Here is a 24,966-nt window from a genome sequence, read left to right as displayed (position 1 = left end):
GTTCCATATCTGGAAGATGTTTGGGTTATTGTTTTGGTCTGATTATAGTCAGCCTGAACTTGATGGAATATAATTTAAAAGAACACAACTAAAATAGGGTTAAAAAAATCTGGACAAAATTTACTACTACTAATAGAAACTTTCAGGGGTGCCTGGGTGGCTCAGTCAGTTAAGCAGCTGCCTTCAGCTCATGTCACGATCCCAGGGTCCTGGGATCAAGCCCCAAGTCAGATTCCCTGCTGAGCAGGGAGTCTGCTTCTCCTTTTGTTCCTCCCCCTTGTTTGCGATCTCTCACTCTCTCTCTCTCCCAAATAAATAAAATCTTATTTAAAAAAAAAGAAACTTTCAAAATGCAGACCTACAATCACGTTATTGACATTTTCAGGATAAAATAGGCTGCCCAGAGAGGCATGTCAGCCACTGCCCACAGGAGGCGCCTGGCCTGCCTCAGCCCAGGGAGACACGGGAACTGGCTGCCCCCACCCCACCCATCCCCCAGGAGCCTTGTTGCTGATTCAGAGTTTCGAGTGCACAGCTCAGGCCGGCTTCAAGCCCAGAAGCACAGAGTGACCCTTATCAGGTCTTGTGCTGAGTCAGAAATGGAAAAAAAAAAAAAAGTGCAGTTTCTGAGGTCAGGTAGGTGGGCAATGGGATTCCTGAGAGGTTCCAAGCCAGCTGTTGGGCAGAACGGCTCAAGGCCGGATGCTGGTCCTAACTTGTCTCCAAGACACGACATAAAGAAGTTACTTAACTGTCCTCAGGCTTACTTTCCTCATCTTTAAAAGGAGCTAACTCTATCAGTTCTTCCAAATCAGATCATGTATTCACATTGGACAGGAGAGAGCTGGGGAAAAGGGAAGCATCCAGATGTTCTTGCCACCTTCTGAGCCCTATGCCTTCCAAAGGGGGAGCTGATCTACACTCACTCACCCTAGGATATCCCCTCTGGCATCTCAGTTACTGTCCATCCACACAAAAATGACCCATTCAGAAGAGCTGCCATGAGTAAAAGCTGGAGGCTGAGTTGATTAATGTCCCCACAGCAGATATGTGTTTGACCAGAGTGTCATGCGGGGTATTGACAATAGTCATGACCTCAATGCCTGATCCCTCATTTCACATCTTGACCCAATTTTGAAGAGGGCCATCCACCTAAGAGTCGGTTTGGTCTGATGCTTGATGCCTTATTTTCGGCAGCTTTCCTTCCCAAGACACGCTGGCTTCATTGATAAGTGTTGCTAGCTCTTTATCTACATCATTTTAGAATAGGTTGCCAAGGCAACAGGATTCAGAAATGATTCTCATTACTGTACATTCCCTGACAAATGAGTGTCTGCATTTACATGGTCTCAACCAGGATTAGCACTCCTCTCTCTGAGATAGAATGCCAACACTTAGAGTTTGTGCACACAATTCAACATATAATTATATATTGTCTCCTAATAATTATACATTGTCTTAGTGAACAGTACAGCTGTGGGCACCCATACCAGCCCACATTAACACCTCCTGCATCAAAACCTTCCTCATTGATAGGCCAATAACACACACTTTTAGATGCCATAGAGAAAAATGAGATATGCATAAGAATGTATTTATAAAGCAAACCCACGCTCTGATTCCTGAACACTGCCTCAGTTTCTCCTATGTGAAATCCCAAGATTCCTAGTCCTGGAATGGGCCAAATAGTTATTGTTTGTACCCATTTGGTTTCCCCAGAAGGAAATATCATTACTCTCAACGTAGCCAGGATTTGACCTAGTAAGCCAATTCAAGCTAGGACAGATCTGTACATATTTTCTAAAAGTGTGGAATGGGAGTGAAACCACAGTGTCAAAATAGTCTCCAACTCCAATGTGGATGCTTCATTTGGCTCATGTGCCTGCTCTGTGCCAAGGACTATGAAATCCACCCTAGTCTCTTAGAGATGTTGCACGACTTTTCCTCTTCACTAGGTGATGAAGGAAATCCATGGTGACAGCAGAGCTGAAAAGGGAAAATAAAAAATAATTTAAAATCTCTATGTAGTTTCCTGGGGCGCCTGGGTGGCACAGCGGTTAAAGCGTCTGCCTTTGGCTCAGGGCGTGATCCCGTCGTTATGGGATCGAGCCCCACATCAGGCTCCTCTGCTATGAGCCTGCTTCTTCCTCTCCCACTCCCCCTGCTTGTGTTCCCTCTCTCGCTGGCTGTCTCTATCTCTGTCAAATAAATAAATAAAATCTTTAAAAAAAAAACAAAACTCTATGTAGATTATAACATGAAGCCCTTCCCCACCCCACCCCGCATCCTCCTAGCTCCCCCCGAAAAGCAAGCTGTGAAGGAGATAACTGGACTATACAAGGGCTGGGGTTGTGAGCACTGAGTTGCATTTTAAAAGAATTGGTGGCTCTAGGTCATGTTAATCAAGTTGCATGTCAGCTTGCAAATTTTCCTAATTAGCTATAGCTGGAGGAGAGCAAGATGTTGTTCTTCTTTCCTAAAGAATAAAAACAGACTGTTGTGACACGTTCTCAGTCATAATGACAGATTGGAGCCGTTGTTTTTGGTACAAGTCAGAAAACAAAGCAACTTTTTTTCTTCCCCCAAAATTGTAGCACTTGATTGATTTCTGTTGAGATTTGGGCCTCTCCCAGTTTGTCAGTAGTGTTGATGAAGTTCACAAGAATCTTAAAAGCCAAGTGCAGACACAAAGACTGATTTAAAATGAGGTTGGGTTTCACTGGGAAAGGAAGCTTTTGGGCTTGAGGACAAGTCTTAGGAATGCTTAGTTTGGATGTTGTTCTAATGTTCTTTTGAAAAGTAATGAGGGTAGTGAAGACAGGATAGCTGACATTCCATCCTGGACGCCTCTCGGCTTCTAAAAGCAGGAGCACGTCCGACATGCAGAAGCTATTTCAACCATCTTGAATGAGGCTGGCTCTGCCCCTCACTGCCCAGACAGGGGGCTGTGTATCCCCCCACCAGTCCATTCAAAGGTCAGTCTGACATCACAACTAGTTAGAGTGGCTGTGGCACAGACAACCGGTTTCACAAACCAGACAAGAAAGGTTTTCGATCCGTCATTCATCATTAAGTCAATTGGTAAACATCACAGCTTAAGACTATGGTTCCAGAATCCAACAAAGTGGAAGGTTTAATCAATATTTGCATACTGTAAGGAAAGAAACAGGAAGTCAGGGGTGAATAATTATGGGACAAACTGAAACAATCCTTTAAGATGCCCCCAAACCCCAAAATAACTAGCTCATCCCATATTATCAACATCTCAGTTTCCCTTGACCAAGTCATTCTTCTTAAACCCGCACCTTGTCCCAGTGCAGCCCTTTTACACACTTCCCTGCCTACCCTGGATGTAGAAAGTAAAGATCAAATCTCAGGGGTAGTCCACAGATTTCCCTCACCTCTTTATATATATTCACAGTGAATGGTGAATCTGATGTTCTGATTATTTGGCCAAATGGCCAACAAATCTGTATTGACATCATACTGGGAGCAAGACATCGTGCTAGGTGCTCTGGGGGACACAAAGGAAGGCATGCACGACACAGTCGTGACCTCCAGGAGCTCCCAGTCTTGTCAGGAGGCATGGCTTCCACTGGCCCGACAGCTGTATATGATTAAGTCCATTAACGAAAGACCTGGAGTGTGAACGCTGTAGGCATTTGAGTGTTAGTGAGTTACTAAGGATTTACAGGAGGGTCTGAAGGGTGAAGGGGGAAATGGGCAGGATGTCTACTGAACACTTAGCCTGCCTGGAGCAGAGTGTTTGAGTGGGTGAGAAATGGAGATAAGATGGAGAAAACAGGTCAGATTGAGATGCTTCCTCCTATAAGAAATGGTAAGGATATGAAGGGCACGTCAAAATGAGGCTTAAAGACGTGATGTGCAGGCTGAATTGAGCAAAAGAACCCAGAAACAAGGAGCCGAGTTCAAAGCCAAATGCACGATCCTAGGCTGAAGCACCGAGGGCCTAGAGGAAAGTGAAGGACTCTGCAAAGGACATGCGGGATGAGGACACAAAATGGGGGGGGGGGGGAAGAAAGAGGAATATGTTCAGGAGAACACAGAAGGTCTGAGAATGTATGTTTGGTAACATTTGTCAGGCACCGTTGTAAGAAATAATGTGTATTTTTTCAATGAATGCTCACAACAACCACATGAGGGCAGTTTGATTTTTTTTTAAGATTTTATTTATTTATCTGACAGAGAGAGACAGACATCGAGAGAGGGAACACAAGCAGGGGGAGTGGGAGAGGAAAAAGCAGGCTCCCAGCGGAGGAGCCTGACGCCGGGCTCGATCCCAGGACTCTGGGATCACTCCCTGAGCCGGAGGCAAACGCTTAATGACTGAGCCACCCAGGCACCCCATGGGGGCAGTTTGACTATTATCCCCATTTCACATATGGGAAAACTGAGGCCGAGAGAGGTTCAGTATTTGCCCTCTGTCACACAGTTAGTAAGGGCAAGAGGAGGCAAGGGGAGGCTTTGAGCACAGCCTGGTTTCGGCACTTGCACACTCAACCACCCTGCCAAACAGCCTGGACACAATAACTATGTTTTGGATCAAGATGCGGAAGCCATATCGGCTTTGCCCACCCTTCTTGTGAGGTGTTGGAAGCCTACTCAGGGGGGAAGATTCTGGGAGTTGTCTGAGATACGAGTAGAGAACTTGGAAGTTAAGTAGAAACTAGAGACACAGCTCTGAGGACCACCCTCCCATAGGACTTGGAACCATGAGTTTTCATGGGAGCGGAAGAGTGAGGGAGTTTCAAAGGAAGACTAGAAAACAGGAGCATACTATATTGAGCCCTGAAGATTGCGTAGCTCTGGGGTGAAAGGTGAAAGAGACATCAAGGTAACGAGAGACAACACGGGTCAGACGGGTGAAGAGAGCTCAGAGCAGGGTCTCATGGGGGCCCACAGAGGAAAGAGTTTCAAAGAAGATGGTTGTTAAGGGTGCCCAGGGTTACAGGGCGAAGAGTAATAAGCACAGGGCAGGTGGACCACTAGTGGTATGGGGGGGGGGTGACTCTGACTTTCAGGGGTACCGTTTGAGTAGCAACCAGGGGTGGTAGGCGTTGAGGGTCTGAAGGGCCCCAAGAGGGAGAAAGTGGCGGTGGTAGATGTGGGTGACTGGTTAAGAAGCTCACTAGTGGAAAGAAGGAGAAGGTGAGTCAAGTGCATGGCTAAAAGCCTAGAAGGGACCAGTGTAAAGAGCGATTTTTGCGTAGAGGAGAATTCAGCCTAGAGGAGAAAACTCAGGTTCCAGGCCCAAAGCATGGCCCAGAGGTTTGCTCTGTTGGAAGGGGTGCTCTCCTCATTTTCTGAGACTGGAAAGTGGACTGGGGGTGGGCGGGGGGGGGTGCAGAGATATCTGCAGTAAGTCACCCTCTTCTCTGGAAACCAGAATCATGGCCATCTGCCCAGTTAGGATGGTTAGGACAGGATGGGGAGGACCTAAAGAGAAGGGAGTGCACCTCTGCACACCTTCATGCTCGGATGGAACAGAATGAAAGGTGCTGGAGGAAAGTTCTAGCGTCAGAGGCAGATGATGAGAATTGGATAAAGAATCAAAGTGAGGTGGGTGGGAGAAGAAATGCATTTTAAAACCTGCAAAAGCAGCAGTGGAAACTATTCCCAGGTGCCCCCTCTCCCTTCTCACACTGGCCTAAAATGAGGCCACAGTCCAATCAGGCCTCCTAATGTCCAATAAGATCAGCACTGCACAGGCGCTCCTCAGGGCTCCAGTCCTAGACTCAAGCCTTAATGAGTCACCTGCTCGATATTTTCCACTCCAGGCCTTTGGCTTCCTGGGACCTCAGTCCACTCAGCTGCAAAATTGACTTACGGGATCATGTCAATCGCCAGATGCCGCAGAGCAGATCAGGGGAGTCCGGCGTCTGCAGGTAAACGAACTGCCTGAAAGGAAATGAGCAGTGATTTCCCAGGGAGTCTCTCCTGCAATGTCGTTATAATGTCAGCTTTTGACAGCAAAACGATTTCAGTGGAAGACTCTAGAGTATCTCATGGAAGTGCCTGAGCCATATTAAAATGATGTCAGTGCACGCTACGTTTCACGCCCCCTGCACATGAAAACCCCACGGGGGAGAACTCAGTCACTCCAACAAACTACCTCGATGCCTAGACCCTGGTGTGCATTTGACCTGTGGTGTCCCCCCCCCAACCCCTTCCACGATTTCAGATGGCAGACAATCAATCCTGAGCTCCGTGAGTCAGCCAGCCCCGAGGGGAGTGTTCTCCACTTTAGCTCCAAATGCCAGTATTTGTGTATCTGTGAAGCTCTTCCGTTTGCCCCTCGTTCTTTCCAGACAATCGACTGTGGAACAGGCGCCTCGGGGACGGATACTTTGGCCTGCGGGCCTTCTCTGTGGCCCTGACCAGGAGCTTTGCATACATAATCTCACGTTTCCTTCGTGACCTTTCCTCCAGGTAGGTGTTCTCATTCTCAGTCCCATCTTTACAGATAGGCCAATGGGAGTTCAAGGAGGCAGCCGGGTGTGTGTGTGTGTGTGTGTGTGTGTGTGTGTGTGTGTGTGTGTGAAGAGTTGAACCCACGTCCATGTGGCTCCAAAGTGCCTGCTCTTGCCCAGTACACTCTAAAATCACCAAGGCACGGTGGAGGGTGGAGGGTGGGCCACACCACGTACACCCCCGTCAGGTGTGTGCGAGGCCGATGCTGCGAGGCCGATGCTGCCGCACCAGAAGCTCTGTGGCCTCATCCCAGGGAGAGACAATGGGTGGGAAGGGAAGGTCCTGTGTTCCAGCAGGTGGGGGGAGAGCCGTCTTGTCGGCATGCCCAGCAGCCGGTCACTCTCCTCTCTCGGGGGCAGTGCTGTCTGCACGGGCCCGGGCCCCAGCGTCCTCAGCATCAGCCCTAGGAGGCTGGTAAGGTGCAGCAGACTTGCGGTCAGAGCAATAGCAGAATAGCAGACGGCTCCACGGGCCTCAAGGTGTCAACAACTTTCCCAACATCCCAGGGCTGCTGTAGCAGCCCCAGCCAGTGGGACCTGAGTTTGCTGCCCCATTTCCCCAAGGCCCCGGGGGTCCCTCTCAGTTTGTCCTGACAGTGCTCCAGGGATGTGGCCCCAGGGCTCGGCACCTATGTCCCCTGTCTTCTGCAAACAGGACCAGAGGACAGAGAACAAAACAGCATGCAGTGACACTTTAAAACAGGGACGCCTGGGTGGCTCAGTCGGTGAAGGGTCTCCTTTTGGCTCAGGTCATGATCCCAAGGTCCTGGGATCGAGCCCCTCATTGGGCTCATTGCTCAACAGGGAGGCTACTTCTCCCTCTGCCTGCTGCTCCCCCTGCTTGTGAGTGCTCTCTCTGACAAATAAATAAATAAATAAAATCTTTAAAAAATTAAAAAAGCAGCATCGCATCTAATCTTCGCGGCAACTGAGGGGCTGTTATCCCCATTGTAATGATGAGGAAAATGAGCCTCAGAGAGGTAAGATCATTTCCCAAGGTCCCCCAACTGGTCAGCAAGAGAGCTAGGATGCGATTCCTCAATTCTCTGGCTCCAAAGCCTAGGGTCCCAGCCCCCCCCCCAATTCTCCCCATGGACCTGCCAGGAAGACAACTCCCCTCGGAGACTGTGTTCACCCCAGCCCTGATCTCAGTCCTGTAGGAAGCAGACCGGCCTGACATTAACTACTTCAATATCTGCATCAACCAGGGTTTTTTTCAAAGCACCTCCCAGGCTGTGAGGGGAACCATAAAGAAATGAGGGAATAGGTGCACCTGGGTGGCTCATTCAGTTAAGCATCTGACTCTTGTTTTCAGCTCAGGTCATGATCTCAGGGTCGTGAGATGAAGCCCCACAACGGGTTCCATGCTCAACAGGGAGTCTGCATAAGATTCTTTCTCTCCCTCTGCCTCTGCCCCTCCCCCCAAAAAATAAATAAATAAAATCTTAAAAGAAAGGGAGAAAGAAATGAGGGTGTATGGCTTGCCTCTAAGGAGCTTACAAGCAGGATTGGGGGGGGTCAGAGCTGGCACCCAGGAAAGAGAAAAAAGCACAGCCAGGCTGGAGGAAGGAGCTAGAAGGCGGCGGGGGGGAGGGGGGCGGTGTGCACAGGGAGTAGGGCCTTCAACTGTGTGTGCACAGGCGGAGGAGGCGGGCAGGGGGTGCCCTTCCTTCTGGAGATGGCATGACCCAAAGACAGAGCTGACTCCACAGGGAAGGAAGAGGGTTCATGTGGGACAGAGGGGGACAACGATGAGGACCGTAAAAATAAAAGAGGAATGTGAAGGTAAGGGCAAAGAATGACAGGAAAGGAAAGAGAAGGAAGGGGAGGAGGGAGAGAGCAAAGGCCGTCTTGGAAGAGGCCAGGGGCACCAGGGGAACTCCTGTTGCTAAATTTGTGCACTTGGCCATGGGAGCCTTGCCCTCATCTCCAGACATGCTGTCCTCTCTGACTCTGAGCTTGGGGCAAGCAGTCATCACAGAGGAGGGACGTCTGTGACAAGAGGTGGCAGAGACGAGAGTGACCCTTGGGTGACAGACCTCTCAGCAACCAGCTTCTAGGGGGTGCAGGCTCCTTTCGGGCTCGGGGGTGGAGTGAATGAGGGTTCTGTCAGCCCGGTCCCTGCTGGGCAAGGGTTGCACCACGGAGGTAAGAAGGGACCCAAATTATGGAATACTCCTTGGCTGGCCTGGAGAGCAGAAGACTTTGACTAAGGGCTGAATCCCACTCTTCCCTTCATCTCTCCTGGAAGTGAACCTAAGGGGGGTTATCTGGAAATCTCTCCTGTCCTGCCTAGAGAATCGCAGGTGCAGGAGGGGACTTCCAGACAAGGGAGTGGGGGACAGCCTCCACATGCTGTCCTGTGTTTGGCATCTTCTCAGCATCTCATCTCTTGAGCATCTGAATGAGATCAAGATGCCCCAACGTGCTCATGGTTGCTGGCCTCTGTCTCTTCTGGAAAAAGATATTCCCTCCATCAGGAATTTCCCCTTCCGGGGACTCCAGGGGAAATAATTCCCTGGGACACTAATGAAGAGTAAAGGGTAGATGGCTTCACTTACCCAAGAGGATGCAAAACTTCATCAGCATTATTCCTGTATGAATTAGGTGTAGGCCAAATCTCCAAATTCACCTAAATGGCAAGATAGAAAAATGTCATTCTTTTGTTTGAAACTTGCCTAAACTTTAATATACACTGTGTGGCCAAAATGAAAAAAAGAGAGGAGAGGCGCATTCTTGCTTCAGGACCTTGGGGCCTGGTGCTTCTCCCTTTGTCACCAGCAGCAAATGCACACAGTGAAGCCTCACTGCTTTGGAGAAGGGAAATGGGTGTAATAATTAGCCATGGTCCAGCTGAATAGTAGCCCTGGCTGAATCTTGTTCACACACACACACACACACACACACACACACACACCCCACTGATGCCCTGCACTTTGCAGAGGGACCTGGGACTGAAAACCAGATGCATCTCCAGCCTCATTAATGGAGGGCCTAGTGGTTGTCTTAAATTAATACTTCCAGTGAAGGTTCTTCAGTCCTGTAGCTGCATTTTTAGACACAACTCCCTGACCTTTTTAGATTCTTGCTATAACAATTTGCCTCTTGTTCAAATAATTTGCAATTACCAGACGCCAACTGGTTGCTGATAAAGGCGAAATGTGAGAGACCAGCAGTATCCAACTTCAAAAGGGGACTTAAGATTGGAGTAGTTACTAAAAATAAGGGATCAGGGAGATGGAAAGAAAAGCCCTAGGTTTAATTATCTATTAGATGGGGCCGTCAACAGCCATAAGACAAGTGCCCCAGTTCTCCTTCAGAGAATCCAGTACCCACCAGCCTTCTGGATGGAAACTCAAATCCATAGGAATGCATATATCATGAGCTTTCTTTTAGAACTATGTTAACAATTACTTATTAGACTAATTGGAAATAGCAGAAACTAGGTGACTAACCCATAATTTCTTCCTTCCTCTCCTCCTCCCCTTCCTCCCCCTCTCCGTCAGTCATCGTAGTCATCTTCTTCTTCCTCTTCTCCTTCTCCTTCTTCCTCCTCCTCCTCCTCCTCCCCTTCTTCTTGTCCTTCTTCTTCTTCTTTTTTTCCCCTTCTTCTTCTTCTTTTCCTCCTCCCCCTCCTCCTCCTCCTCCTCCTCCTTCTTCTTCTTCTTCTCCTCCTCCTCCTCTCTCTCTCTCTGTTTCTCTCAGTATTTTTCACTCATGTTTATAATGAGTCAGACACTATAATAGACACTAGGGATATAAAATGAGAAAGGTTGCTCCTGCTCTGAAGGAACTCACAGCCCCTGCACAGACATGTGCATACAGTTAACAGAAGTACAGAGCACTCCAGGAGCACCCAAGAGAGTCGCCCTAGTCAGAGCGAGGTCCAGCTCCAACACAAGCAAAGGCCCCTGAAAAAGGTTCCAGTCTGAGCAAGGACAAGCCTGCACTGAGTGCTCTGAACACAGGGACCCTGGTGCTACGGAAGACCTGGGAAGCAGGGGCAGCGGGGGCAGGAGGGGCAGGTGCAGCCAGGAAGGTGCTGGGTGCTCTCAGCCAGCAACCTAAAGCAGCAGTGCCTGACCACCTCACCATCTCTGCTGACTAGTTCCCCCAAGAAATCACTGGGTGTCTGAGACGGAAGCCACACGCCTCTGGGAAGAGGAGAGCAGGCTCTGCGGGACAGCAGAGTGTACCTCCGGACAGCTCTTCTGTGACCTGAAGGTGGTATCTGCACTTCCACCCCTGGAAGTTCATTCTTGAAAATCTAGACGTCTTGCATCCTTATAAAAGTGCCAAGTTTTTGGTAAGCCCTGCCCTCAGGTTCAGAGGAGAGTCCCCCCTGAAGAGGTAAGTAGCTGACAGCAGCACCTATAAGACCCCAGGGAGGTCAAAGACGCCTGGGAGGGTCCTTGGAGGAGAACAGGAAGAGGGGCAGAGTGGACGGAGGGCAGAAATAAACCCTTGGAAGCCAAACAGAGCCAAAATGGAAAAAAAAATAAGGCATTTTTTTTTTCTCTTGTAATTTCAAGAAAGAGTGGGTGGCATTTATAGTTTTCCCCTTATCTCCCTCTGAAGCAAATGCAGACACTTAAGCCTCTGTGCTTTGGAGCATTTCCTTCTTTCATCGCACAGACTTTATGGAGCCCCCACTGTGTGCCAGGCTCTGTGCCAGGGGCTGGTGGCTGGGGCAGGAGCAGGGGTGTCTGGACGGTTTCTTCTCATTCTCCCAACACTCAGTGAGGTTGGAGCCTCACTGGGGCCAAGAACCAAAGGTGCCAGGGCTGTGGACGGTGCCCTGCAGATGGGCTCCCTCCAGCTGACCTCTCCCAAAGACCATTCCATGAGTGCCCAGCAAAGAGAGCTGGACAGCCACAGGACGCTCCAGCAAACAGCACCTTGTCAAAAGGCTTACCTACAGCCTGGCGCCTGCAGGTTAGAAAAATAAACCCACAGATGAAATGAACATTATAGTAGCAACCTGCCGAGCCTCTTAATCTGTCACTTAAATCTAGGGCTTTTAGCTATAATTGAACACCCTACTGCGACTATTATGAAGAGGAGGAGGAGGAGGTGTCGAAGTTGTGGTTTAGGAGGGCGGATGAAAATAAATTTCCCTTCAAAACTAGTCAATAACAATGCCTTTGTGTTAAAAGCATGGAGTGCTAGCCTAGTCACTGCAGAGGAAAACAATACATCCAGGGCACTGGGTGGGTGGCTGAGTCACTGCCCAGGCTGCCGTTATTCTAGGCATATCTGGAGGACCGCTGAGAGACCCTGAGACTGAAAAGTGCCACCGCATTTTTAAAAAGTTGAAAAGAAGCTGCCTGGTAGCTGACTATATGCATATCATCTGAACTGCTTGATCTTAGTAAAGAAAAAAGAAAAGGAAGGAAGGAAGGAAGGAAGGAAGGAAGGAAGGAAGGAAGGAAGGAAGGAAGGAAGGAAGGAAGGACAGGCTCCACAGCATATGTCATCAGGGAAATGCAAATTGAAATAATAAGAGGGACACCTGGGTGACTCAGGGAGGGAGGGAGGGAGGGAGGGAGGGAGGGAGGGAGGGAGGGAGGAAGGAAGGAAGGAAGGAAGGAAGGAAGGAAGGAAGGACAGGCTCCACAGCATATGTCATCAGGGAAATGCAAATTGAAATAATAAGAGGGACGCCTGGGTGACTCAGTAGTTGAGGTTGAGCGTCTCTTGGTTTTGGCTTAGGTCATGATCTCAAGGTCATGAGACCAAGCCCTGGGTTGGGCTTCACGCTCAGCATGGAGTCTGCTTCAGATTTTCTCTCCCTCTCCCTCTGCTTCTCCCCTGATTCATACTGTCTCTCTCTCTAGAATAAATAAATAAATAAATAAATAAATAAAATCTTAAAAAAAAAAAAAAGGAAAGAAAGAAAGAACGAGATACCACTATACACCTATTGCAATAGCCAAAATATGGATCACTGAAAACACCAAATGCTGGCAAAAATGTGCAGTAACAGGAACTCTCATTCGATGCTGGTGGGAATGCAACATGGTACAGCCCCTTTGGAAGACAGTCTGTCTGTTTCTTACAAAACTGAACATGCTCTTACCATAAGATCCAGCAATTGTGCTCCTTGATATTTACCCAAAGGAGCTGAGAACTTATGTTCACCCAGAAACCTGCACACAGATGTTTATAGCAGCTGATTCATAATTGTCCAAATTTGGAAGCAACCAAGATGTCCCTCAATAGGTGGATGGATAAACTGTGGTACGTCCAGACAGTGCAATTTTATTCGGTGCTAAAAAGAAATGAGCTGTCAAGACAGGGAGGAATCTTAAATGGGTATTGGTAAGTGAAAGAGGCCAATCTGAGAAGGCTACATAATACAACATTCTGGAAAGGGCAAAACTATGGAAACGGTAAAAAAGTCAGAGGCTGGTGGGAAGGGGAGGGATAAATAGGTGAAAAATAGATTTTTAGGGCAGTGAAAACACTCTGTATGATAGTATAATGATGGATGCATGTCATTATACACTTGTCCAAACCCATAGAATGTACACCACCAACAGTGAACCCTCATGTGAACTATGGACTTTGGGTGAGGATGATGTGTCAGTGTAAGTTCATCAGTTATAATAAATGTACCACCTGGGGGCACCTGGGTGGCTCAGATGGTTAAGCATCTGCCTTCAGCTCAGGTCATGATCCTGGGGTCCTGGGATCGAACCCCACAAGGGGTCCCAGCTCAGTGGGGACTCTGCTTCTCCCTCTGCCTCTCCCCTGGCTCATGCTCTCTCTCTCTCTGTATCCCTCTGTCTCAAATGAATAAATAAAATCTTTCAAAAAAAACTAAAATTAAAAAAAAAATGTACCATCTGGTGGCAGACGTTGATCATGGGTGAGGCTATGCATGGGGGGCAGAGGGTATGTGGGAAATCTCTCCATCTTCCTCTCATTTTGCTGTGGACCTAGAACTGCTCTAAAAAATAAAGCCTTTAAAAGAAAAAGAAGAGGGAAGGAAGGAAGGAAGGAAGGAAGGAAGGAAGGAAGGAAGGAAGGAAGGAAGGAAGGAGGAATTGGGGGAAGGGAGAAAGGGAGAGGAGGAAGGGAAGAAGGGAGGAAAGGAAAAGAAAACTTGAAAGAGAACATGGCATCAAAAATGCACCTGGCTGGCACAGTTGGTTGAGCGGCCGACTCTTGGTTTCAGCTCTGGGTCATGATCTCAGGGTCATGAGATGGAGCCCTGCATTGGGCTCTGCGCTCAGTGGGGAGTCTGCTGGTTCCTCTCCCTCTGTCCCTGCCCCACCCCCCACCCCCCACTGCTCGCACTCTCTTTCTCTCTCAAAAATAAGTAAAGAAATCTTCTTTAAAAATTCCCTCTACAGGGGCGCCTGGGTGGCACAGTCGTTAAGCCTCTGCCTTCGGCTTAGGGCGTGATCCCGGCATTATGGGATCGAGCCCCACATCAGGCTCCTCCACTATGAGCCTGCTTCTTCCTCTCCCACTGCCCCTGCTTGTGTTCCCTCTCTCGCTGACTGTCTCTATCTCTTCAAATAAATAAAAATAAAATCTTAAAAAAAAAATCCCTTTACAAGCTTTCAGAAGATCATAGTGTATGGGTACGATTTTGTGAAGATCAAATCCTTTCCAGTCAATCATACTGGGCCTCCTGGGAGTTCAAGAGGGAGTGATGGCACCTTGCCTTCTGGAATGAGAGAGGATCTTCCAAGTGTCCTGTCCCTGTGGAAAGGCAGTGTGATACAAACACAGGAGGCGGTTATGGCGTCTATATTACTATTATTATTGAACTGAATTGTCTTTGAGAAATTGTTCTAAGAGGAACATTAGACTGAGGGAGTGAATTGCTTCTTCAAATTTCTTCTTTAGAGAAATCGGGCTTCCAGTGTTTGAAGACACAGAGGGAGGGGTCTGGCAGCCACCTCAGCTGGCAGATCCCTTGTACCCTAATCTTCACAGAGAACCAACCAGAGCACTGGGCGTCTGACCTTGTGAGAACTTGGGTAGAACTAAATTTGCCAGAACTCTCTTCAGAAAGGATCAAAATGAATATTGTACTCTTCGCATCAAAGCTTTTCCGAGGAGCCCCAAGCAAGAGCCATTTTCCTGCCCATCCAGAGTCACTGCCTTTCATGTGATCAGCGCAGATTCTTAAACACCCATCTTCATGAATCATGGTCAGACCGAAGGCAAGAGGAGCAGTGGCTTCCCTCAATCCTCCTTTGACTGTGTTCATCTCTGAGGACACTCCCTTCACCCATCATGCCCAAACTACGACTGCACGTGGCTTGTATGCAATTCAAATCTCACTGACCCCTTCGTTGTCGGGCGATGAGGCGTTCTGGAGGAGTCAATGTGCTGTGTGATTTAGGTTTTACCCCTTAGAGCAAGGAATCATAAAAAATAAACAAGGAGACTGGGTGTATTGCATACTTTGCTGCTGAAATAAAAAGAGCACATTTCATACTTGAAATTTTATGATTCAGGCCATCTTCTTGAATAAGAAGTATATTGTAGGGTAGTAATTCATATGCGGTAGGTAATAAAAGGTTAAAAGTAGTGGTGATTTCTGCCTCTCTGACCGATGCCCTTAGCGTAACTTGATTTCTGGGGCATTACCTGCTATTAAATTATTTTCTGTGTGTCTGCCACAGGTTATCAGGGTTCATGGAGAATTGTTAAAAAGACATGGCACAAGTAACAAGCTCCATTTCAGAAATTAGAAATTGTGTAATTAGATCCTGGCATAATTCTGACCAAGGAGACCTGAATAAATGTTCTCTCCATATAATACATAATGTGTCTCATATATATAATATATATGTATTAAATATATATAATGATGGTGGTGGTCATGAGATCAAAAGATGGTGTATCAGTTAAGATTCTTTGGTGTAAGCAAGACAAACTACCTCTGAGTTACTCAAGCCAGGAAAGGGATATATTGGAAGAATTCTAAGTAGGGCCCAGTGGTGAAGTTTTTGCTGAACCCCCAGGCCTGGGCAGGACTTGAATGAGGGCTGCCAGGAGTCTAGAATTCTGGCACTCCATGACCCCACGGCAGTCACTTCCGTTGCCTGTGTGTCTCCACTCAAGAGTCAATTCCTTAGGAAAGAAACTATCTCTTTGGCTCATCTGGGGTCATGCATCTATCCCTGAGGCCACGTGGGTACAACCCTGTGACGAGCAACCTCATAGAAATCACAGAGAATGAAGAAGGGGGGATTTTCCCCAAAGAAAGGAATGTTGGGTAGAAAAAAACAGAGTTCCACTAGGGGTAGCTCCACTAACCTGATCTACACAGTCATATTCTCTAGCCATTGGTTGTTCCTGGTTTCGTATAAATGTGGCTTCCTGTCCCGAGAGTTTGTCTGCTCTCCCCTGAGAGGCCATGGTGGGCAGAATACACCTTCTCCCTAGGGCACCTCCATGCCCTAATCCCCAGAGTCCATGAATGGGGGTCTTTGCAGATGTGATTAAGGTTATGGACTGTAAATACAGAGATTAACCTGGCTTATCCAGGCAAGCCTAATGTAATCACATGAGTCAGAGGGGTGCCTTGGAAGTGTTAGACACATTCTAAGCATGAACCCAGGGAACCCAGTCCCTGTCGCTGGACGGGAGTCACATAGAAAGCACAAGGAAGAGTTTGAGCAGCCTCTAGCAGGATCTCTAGCAAAGATAAGCCTCTGGCTGACAGCCAGCAAGGACACAGGGACCCCAGTCCTGTTATCGTAGGGACTTAATTTAGCCAACAACCTGAATGCGCCTATAAGTGGGTTCATACCCAGAGCTTCCAGAAAGGAACTCAGACTTGCCAATCCCTTGTGTCAGCTTATGAGACTCTAAACAGAGGACCCAGATGAAGTACTCTGTACCCAGAATTCTGACATACAGAACTGAGTAATAATAAATTTGTGTTGTTTTAAGCCACTAAATTGATGGCATTTTATGACGGCATCCATACAAAACCGATACAGAGGCCATACAGATGTCTCACCTACTGCAACTGAATACCAGCATCTTATGATTTTCTTGGGGATTATCTGGGCAGATAAGCTCTCTAGGCTTAGCTACCTGACCATAATTCTTCTTTTCCATCTTCAGCAATAACAACAACAAAAACCAACAAAAAGTATTCATTGAACAACTACTATGTGATAGGTACATTAGCCATTACAGCATATAATCCTTACCCTCCCCCCCAAAATCCTCCAAAACCCATTATACAAATTACATTTTTTAAGGCTATTTATTTATTTATTTGAGAGAGAGAGAGCACGAGCGGGGTTGGAAAACGCATTGAAAGTTGCAGCCAAATCTCAATTCTCCTTGGTTTTCAGTTTGCAAGGGCTCTCTTGGGTCTGCGCCGTGCAGGCACGGTCTCCCCAGCTGTCAGGAGTATGTGGAGGATTTTTCTCCACCTCTCTGTGGCACACTTTCATTTTTGCAACTTCCCCATTGGATTTATGGCTCACTCCAACTAAGAGCAAAATCCTGGGCTAGCTAAGTCCCAGGGTTATCCTTGTTCACTCCCAGCTGAGTCCTCCACATTTAGCCAGCAAAGCCACAGACGCCTACCATTCTCACCTGAAGCTCCAGCAGTTTTTCAAGAATAAAAGCTTCTCAGTTTGTGGTCTGCCTTTGGTCAATGTACAGTGCTTTGAAACAGTTGTTCTTGACATTTTTTCCCCAATGTAATGCTTGCTTTACGGAGGAGTCACGGGCCTTTCCCACTGCCATGAGCAGAAGCCTCTCCTCCCCTCATCCCTCCCAAGAGGCCGATGTGGAGGCACCAGGAGACACCCACTGCTGTCCTTTTCCCTGACCACACCAGCCCCAGCTGATGTCTATGCTTTTCAGAGTCATGCCCCAGAATCTTCTCTCTTTCCACGTTTCCCAGCTCTGCCCTGGGATAGGCAAAATGGAGGGTTTTGGAGCCTGAATCCATTTCTGTCGTATGCATATTATCTAATATCGGAAAACATACAAGTCTGGAGGCCCAAGCTCTGGCTTTGACTGTCACTCTGTGTTTTTCACGGCAGTTAGTGAACCATAACTGCCCCCAAATACTTTGGCTTTCAGACTATTGGGGCCAACATTCTCAACTGGGTATCAATTTACCATTGCATTTATATGAAAGAACAAGAAAGAGCTTTCTTGTGTGTGCGTGTGTGTGGTTTTTTTCTACTCGAGCCTCATTCTTTGTAGCTGAGAGCTTAGCCAGAATATTTCAGCTGCTGCTCCTCTATATTCTTGCTGCATTACTCCTACATTAATATCTCCTTTTGGAACTCAGAAAATAAAGGAAAACAACAGCCCTTCCTGGCAATGGATGTGAACGTCATCTAGTGAGGTGATGGAGTTATTGCAAGGTGATTATGAATCTAAATGCCATCCAATCGTACATAGTCTGAATAAATAATATGGGTACAACTACTTTCAAATGCATGCACATCCCTATTGTGCAGTGCTAGTATTTTCACAGTCGCCAGGATTATGGGACATTTTCACTAACCCTGGATATTGAGTCTACAGCTTCTGTATCACACTGGAAGCAGGGAGGGCCTATAAAATTTATTGATGTTAGGAAGTATTCCTCATCCTCAAAGAGACTGGGAATCCCGGCTCCAGGGAAACTGGTTCTGTGGCAGAACAGCATCTCTTCCCTTTGGCCTAGGGAGGGGCAATATCAGAGACGGCAGATTCCTCCACCACCACTCCTGGCTCATGCTCATGACATTGGCCAGCTGTCTGGTGTGGTGCCTTTGTGAAATAGGCAAGTTACTGCTCTGGGAATCTGAAGACTCAGCTTCTACTCCATATGCCATTAAATTGCTTGAAAATCTTGGAAAATCTTCATTTTCTTAAGCCTCTGCTCCTTCATCTATAAAACAATATTGCTAAATGATGTCCAAGACCCTTGCCAGCTTAGCCTTCTTTGACTCAACACATCGTAATTATAGGCACCTTGCACACGCCTTCCTGTTCATAAACTGCAGGATGGCCACAGGCCTTTTACAGACAATTGGATTTCCCGGCTAAGTGCCAACATCCTCTCTTGGCTACTGACCATAAAACACACTGCAGCTCAGGGTACAAGTGGCCGACAGCATCAGGGCTCAGGTGGAGGAACCCACAGAGCCTCACCTCTCTGAACAACAGCCACCGTTTACCCAGCACTCACCATGTGTCAGGCACACAAGAGAAGCACGTTCGGGCTCTTAAGTCAGTTGATGCTCGCAACAATCTTAAAAGGTATCCTGTTTTTCTTCCCCTTTTACAGGTAAAGAAACTCCAACCTTCATCTGGACTGATTCTGCATTATCTTTGCATCTTTTAGATCATCTTCCCCATGCAGAGAAATGAGGAATATATTTGTTCTTAGGACATAATTCATAGACACATAAGCCATCATCATCATCTGGGTCCCCATCATGAAACACAGCAAGATTCAGGGAAGAAGATAAAAGGGTCATTTAGCTATTACCATTTGAGATTTCCTTCTCTGAGACAACTCTCAAGTATCTATATAATTATCCTTAACTCTCACTGGAAGCAGGGGAGAGTTAGGTGATTCAATGTTTATCACTCTTTTTCATCAATCTTACAACAGAACACCTCAAACACTGAGGAAGGCTTACACTGGACAAAGCACTTGGCAGCTAGAGGGCTTCATTCACAAGAGAAATCGTGGCTTCTGCAACTGAGTCAACCAGCCCATCTGTAACCCTTTTCCTAACTCTCTCACCAGTACTCAACCCTAAGAAAACTGGGCTTACCCTACACACACTAAATTAGAACAAATATAAGCAAACAATGATAATGCACAGAGTTGGTGACATTACCATGAAAAGCCATCCTTCATATAGAATTTATATATATATATAACTGTAGGTTGGTACAAAACTTTGGCAAAGCAACATGACCAAACCAAACAGTAACGTTCAGCAATTCCACTCCTGAATGTCTATCCCTAGAAAACCTATCGATAAAAACAAGTCACACATGAAAATGCCCATTGCAGCATTATCTGCAATGGCAAAATATTGGAGCCAACATAAACACACACACACACACACACACAGAAAGTCTTTCAGTATTCACTGAACACCTATTATGTGCCAGGCACTATGCTAGACCCCAAAATGAATACAAGTCCTTGAGGAGTGTGCTGAATATTGAGGTTATTTTGTTTTGGTTTAGTTTTGCCTATTTACTTTCAACAGTTGGTTGAAAGATTGGGAGGCTGGAAGACTGGGAACTATATGACATCCAGGATCCTGACTATGATTTGCATTCTGCCAACAAAATGTGTCTGCATGAGATTTGGAAGGTAGAAGGGAGACAAGAAGACATATGATTCTTCCTCCAGCACCCATGGTGCCCTCATGGGCCTTATCACATGTGGGTTTTTGCAGAAACCAGCAAAACTCTTGCCAACCACTCACTTGGGTGTTGTGGGGCAGCTGGGACTATTAGCAGCATTTTCCTGCTTTCTGACCTCTGCTCTGAGCAGTACTTCCTGATTCTCTGAAAATCAGACTTGAACCTGAAAGTTAAGGAGACCTACCCCCTACCCCCACCCCTGCTGCTAATTTTCATTCCTCCACCCTTGGTTTTGTAAGCACCTAATTCGCTGTGTTAAATCCCTCTCTGATTAAAATTCCTAGAGTAATATATATTTTCCTTGATCCCTAACTTATTGCAGAAAGATGGTAGTCTAGAGTAGCACGGTCCAATAGAAAAATAATGCAAGTCACAGATGTGAGTCACATGTGTAATTTAAATTTCTTAGTAGCCATATTTTAAAAATAAAAATAATCAGGGGCACCTGGGTGACTCAGTCGGTCAAGAGTCTGCTTTCCCCTCAGGTCACAATCCCTGGGTTCCGGGATCAAGCCCCAAATGGCATGGGGCTCCCTGCTCAGCGGGGGAGTCTGCTTCTCCCTCTCCTCCTGCCCTTCCCCACCTCCCCCTACTCATGCTCTCTCTCTCTCACTGTGTCCTTCTCAAATAAATAAAATCTTTTAAAAAATAAAAAATAAAAATAATCAGGTGAAACTAATTTAATAATACATTTTATTTAACCCAATATATCCAAAATACTATCATTCTAACATGTAATCAATATCAAAATCTTAATTAGAGCATTGACTTTTTATACTGTCTTCAAGATACAGCATGTATTTTATCACTGTGTCACTTCTCAATTCACACTAGCCACATTTCAAGCACTTAATGGCCACAGGTGACTAGTGGCTCTCGTACTTTGTAACACACATCTGTACAAGAAACTATGGCATGGTGTGATGGCAGATCATTTCAATGAACGCTGAGGTTTGGCAGGGGAGCTGGTTTCTGCTACTGTGGCAGGCTCATCTCTCCCCCTGCTCCATTAGGTGTCTGTCAGGTGAGCCCTGGTTCTCCCAGATGGGATGGAAGGCAGCCTCTCAGGCGGCAAAGACCCGAAGCTCGGTGAGCACCCCCAAACTACATAAAACCCCGACAGGCCAGAAGGGGCCAGGTCCAGGGGGCAGGGGGGCGAGGGTCTGCCGGGGGCCGGGGCGAACTCAGTTGTGAGGCAGGAACGCGGGTGGGGGCGCCGACCCACGTAGCTCTCTGCTGAGACAGCGGACAGGCCGGCTGAGCTCCCAGCTCGGGCCCGCCGAGAATGGTCGCCGGACAGAAGGGAGTCAGCAGGGCTTGTTTGCAGAGGTGCTGGGCTGGCCATGACAGCCTCGAACAACCACCTTCCTTCCCGCCGTGCCCAGCAAGCATGAGCAACCGAGACCCCGCTCTGGAGACCAACAGTGAATGTGCGGCAGGCAAGAACAGATGGGAGGCTGGATTCTAGAAGGAGCGGCAGTCACCAAAGTCGGGGCGAGCCAGGATGGAGGCCCGTGGGGTGTGGAGCACAGGCACAGACGGAGAGCAGCTGCAGAGCCCGCAAGGAGAACGAGGGCAGGGGCAGGGGTGAGTGTGGAAGGGCCTGGGCGTGCCTGCCTGAGGTGAGGAAGGGCTGGGGTGAGGGGGGTGGAGCGCCTGCGTCCCTGCTGCCGCCTCTCCTCTGGTGCCATCCTGAGCGAGCTGCACCCGACGACGCGCTGTCACAATAACACAGCTGATTTGTGAGCTCTTCCCACACGGCCCGCGGCGCCCCGAACTCTGCACACACTCCCGATCGAACCCTGCCCGAAGCCCTGGGAGGGAAGTGCTGTGATGAGCCCCATTTCCTAGGTACGAAAACCGAGGGCCTCGGGACCTTACCTGAGGACATGTACTTAGGAAATGTTGCAGCTGCGATTCAAACCCAGAAGCTCGAACCCGGAGCCTGGCGCATAATCGCGGGGCTGTGCCGCTCCCCTGAGTTTGCTGACTTGACTGGCCCTGGAAAAGGAGCCATGCAAAGGCAGGGGGTAAACTGTCAAAACCCAACTTGGCCAAATTCGCCAGTAGTGTGTGGAGGTCGGACCCGGGGAGGGGACGGTGGAGAGCAACAGGGACGACCCTGTCACCGGGGCTAGAGGCGCCCTCTGTTCACCTTCCAGAAATGACCCCGCCCACAGAGACCTGGGCTGGGGGGCGGGGGTGGCCGGCGCCGCGGTGCTTCTGAGAGAAAGGAATCTTTCTTAGGTGCGAGAAGGTGCTGTTACCATGGCGACCGCAAAAATCTTGGCCCAATCCTAGGGCAGTAGCTTGACTCCTAATTCAGAGAGGCTTTTTTTCTCCACCACAGCAGCCTTGCACAAAGGGACAGTGTCTTTTGAGCCGGGCTCAAAATCTAAACAGATGAACCGCAAATGCCCGGAGGCCGATGAAAAGCCCCGTGCAGAAGGTGAAGCGCCCTTTCATAGCTGACAGTGTCCCAGCTGGGGCTCAGCGCGGATTTACCAGGGAGGCTGCCAGAATAAATACGACACCTTTGGGACAGGCTCCGCGTGCCCGTTGTGGGCTTCCTGCAGCAGCCTGCGGTTGGACCCTCACAATGCTGCCTTTTTCCCGACCCGTCAACCCTCATTGATCGGACCAGAGTACGCCCTGGCAGCTGTGGGTGCTTTCCCACTCGGCCTCGCTCAGTCCTGCCTGCAGCTCAGCATATTGCTGAAAACCTCCAGTTTAAACAGAGGCTGGGTTTGTCATGCCTCTCCAATGATGGCGCACTCATTCTATGAGAATTCTGGGCCAACAGGAGGAATCCAGATGCCACCACCTTGTCCGCAGGGCTACTTGTTCACTGCCCCCCGCCCCCGCCAGGCACACATCCCTGTACTATATACACACCTGGCAGAAAAGCCCCAAGTCCTAGGATCAGCAAACCCACCGCAGGAGCTCCCCTTCCTCATGGGGTTGACCCACCACCACCAGGCCATGGCCTCCCCAGACATTGTATAAACCAGGTCCTGCTTTTCGGTCTTTTACCCCTGCACTGAGGAGCCAACAGAAGTACTTAACGCCTAGAATGGAAAAAACAAAAACAAACACATAAAAAACCCTGCCCAAGTCTTAACGTTTCCTGTACCTCAGAAGGGGTCAAAAATAGTAAAGCCAACTAGTTAGAACCCCAAATAGTAAAGCCAACTAGTTAGAACCCCCTGACAACAGGTTCCATATGCTTGATGTTTCCTTTTATATTTCAGTCATGCAAGAATTATTGAAGCATTAAACGGAATTCTAAATAGGTGCAAGAAAATCTTTATCTCATTTTTGGATCCCAATGCAGTAAACTACTTTCATTTGTCTGCATTCAGCCGCTGTTGTGTTTTCATCTTTCCAGAGAACGTTTATCATCATATCTCATCTGAAGTTTAACTAAGCACACGGAAAGAAGAGAGCAGGCATTATTAACCCCCATTTTAGAAAAGAAGGCTGGATGACCTAATCAAGGTGAGGGGCTCAGCTGTTCTCTCAAGGTCAAGACCAGAGTACAATCTCAGCAAGTCTAGATCTAGGGCTCTGTCCAACTTTCGAGAATCTCATGTACCAGCAGGCTCATGCCCTGGGTTGAACCCAGCCTGAGTGGATTAGGGAGATAAGTTTTCTTTCATAATCTGTAACCGTGATTGCAACTAGGAAGGAGAACAAGGCAGCTGAAGCCACAGGTAAGGGGAAGATTTCCTTTCACTGTTTACCCTTCTGTGCCTTTGAATCATGTAACGTATACGTGACCCAACTACTCAGAAAATAATTAACATTTAATTTTAAATGTTAGTTTAGATGTAATTTAAAATTCAAATGTAATTTTAAATTTCCTTTTAGAAATCAACATTATCTTACCCCCAAATTAATGGAGTTGAAACACACGTTGTGATTATTGTGATCCTTAAGTCTTGTGAGAGCCACGCCTGGATGGGCCCACAGCCAAGTTCACAGGGAACAGACTTAGACGAGAGATGCTGGCCACAATCACCCCTCTACACCCAAAGCTGCATCACTCAGTGGAAATAAAATAGCTAGCTTGCAGTTTTCTGTGTTCGTGAAGGAAAGTCATGGGGTAGGTAGGTACTTTAAAATGTGAGTAAAGATTAAAAGTTACATCTAATTTATAGTTCGCATTGGAATGTGTTTGCACACTTTGGAATATGGATCTGTTTTATCCCATGAACTTACAACACTGCAAACTAAATAAACCCAAAACACTGAAATATTGGGCAACTGTCCATATTTTCTCTCTGTATCTGTTAGAATGCTTTTGGCTACAAGAAACAAAAATCCTGGCTGAAACTGACTTAGACAATATGGAAATTTTCTGTCACAAAACTGACGGACCACAGGTCAGGGTCTCAGGGTTTGTCGATCTAGCAGCCCAGCAATGCCATCGAGGTCCCAGGTCCTTCCAATGTTCTGCGTTGCTTGTTCCCAGGACTGGCTTCATCCTCGGCAATATGGCGGCAGGGCTCCAGACATTGTCTCCAGACACGACAGATTCAAACAAAAAAGAGAGGAACCACTTTGTTTTCATAGAACAAGGAAGCCTCTCAGAATTCTCCCACCTCTACCCCACCCCTAGACATCACTACATGCCTTACTTCATCACCTGCCGTTCTAGAACCAATCATTAGCCTGGGGGTGGGGTGGGGAAGAGGTGGGGAGTAACTGCAAGGCGCTGAGGCTAATCAGAGGGAAGGGAATGGACGTTGACCAAACACAACAGCCACTACATACACTGTCCTTCTCCCAAGAAGCCCCTCCCTGCAGTCACTTGGTGAGAGGTATCACAGGAGAATGCACGGAGGGTTTTGACTAATCGTGAGCATCTGTTTACATAAAGATGCATGACTCCCACCTCCTTCCTTCCAGGTTTACTCCTACTGAGACGTGGTGAGAATCTATGTGTTTTAGTTTCAGGTTCCTTCTACCTGTGTACTCTATGTGATAGAAATAAGTATAAACAAAGATAATACTCACATCACTAAAAGACAACTTAGACTGAGTAAGTGGGAGTTCAATAAGCCATTAAAAGCAAGATTCACCATGAGGGAAC

At 47.7% G+C, this 24,966-nt stretch overlaps 1 long non-coding RNA gene across 1 annotated transcript; it reads right to left on the bottom strand.

Annotated features, from left to right (window-relative positions):
* Positions 1-20,555: 20,555 nt before the first annotated feature.
* LOC103677548 lies at positions 20,556-24,443 on the bottom strand. Its single transcript, XR_572436.2, has 4 exons — positions 24,252-24,443; positions 22,767-22,939; positions 21,753-21,872; positions 20,556-21,589 (listed from the first exon to the last, which is right to left on the bottom strand). It is a non-coding gene; the product is annotated as an uncharacterized LOC103677548 (long non-coding RNA).
* Between the last annotated feature and the right edge of the window lie 523 nt (positions 24,444-24,966).

This window comes from Ursus maritimus, unplaced genomic scaffold (assembly GCF_017311325.1).
Source record: "Ursus maritimus isolate PB19 unplaced genomic scaffold, ASM1731132v1 scaffold_10, whole genome shotgun sequence".
Taxonomy (NCBI): Eukaryota; Metazoa; Chordata; class Mammalia; order Carnivora; family Ursidae; genus Ursus; species Ursus maritimus.
The sequence above is the reverse complement of the archived record's forward strand: the minus strand, read 5'-3'. Positions and strand labels throughout refer to the sequence as shown.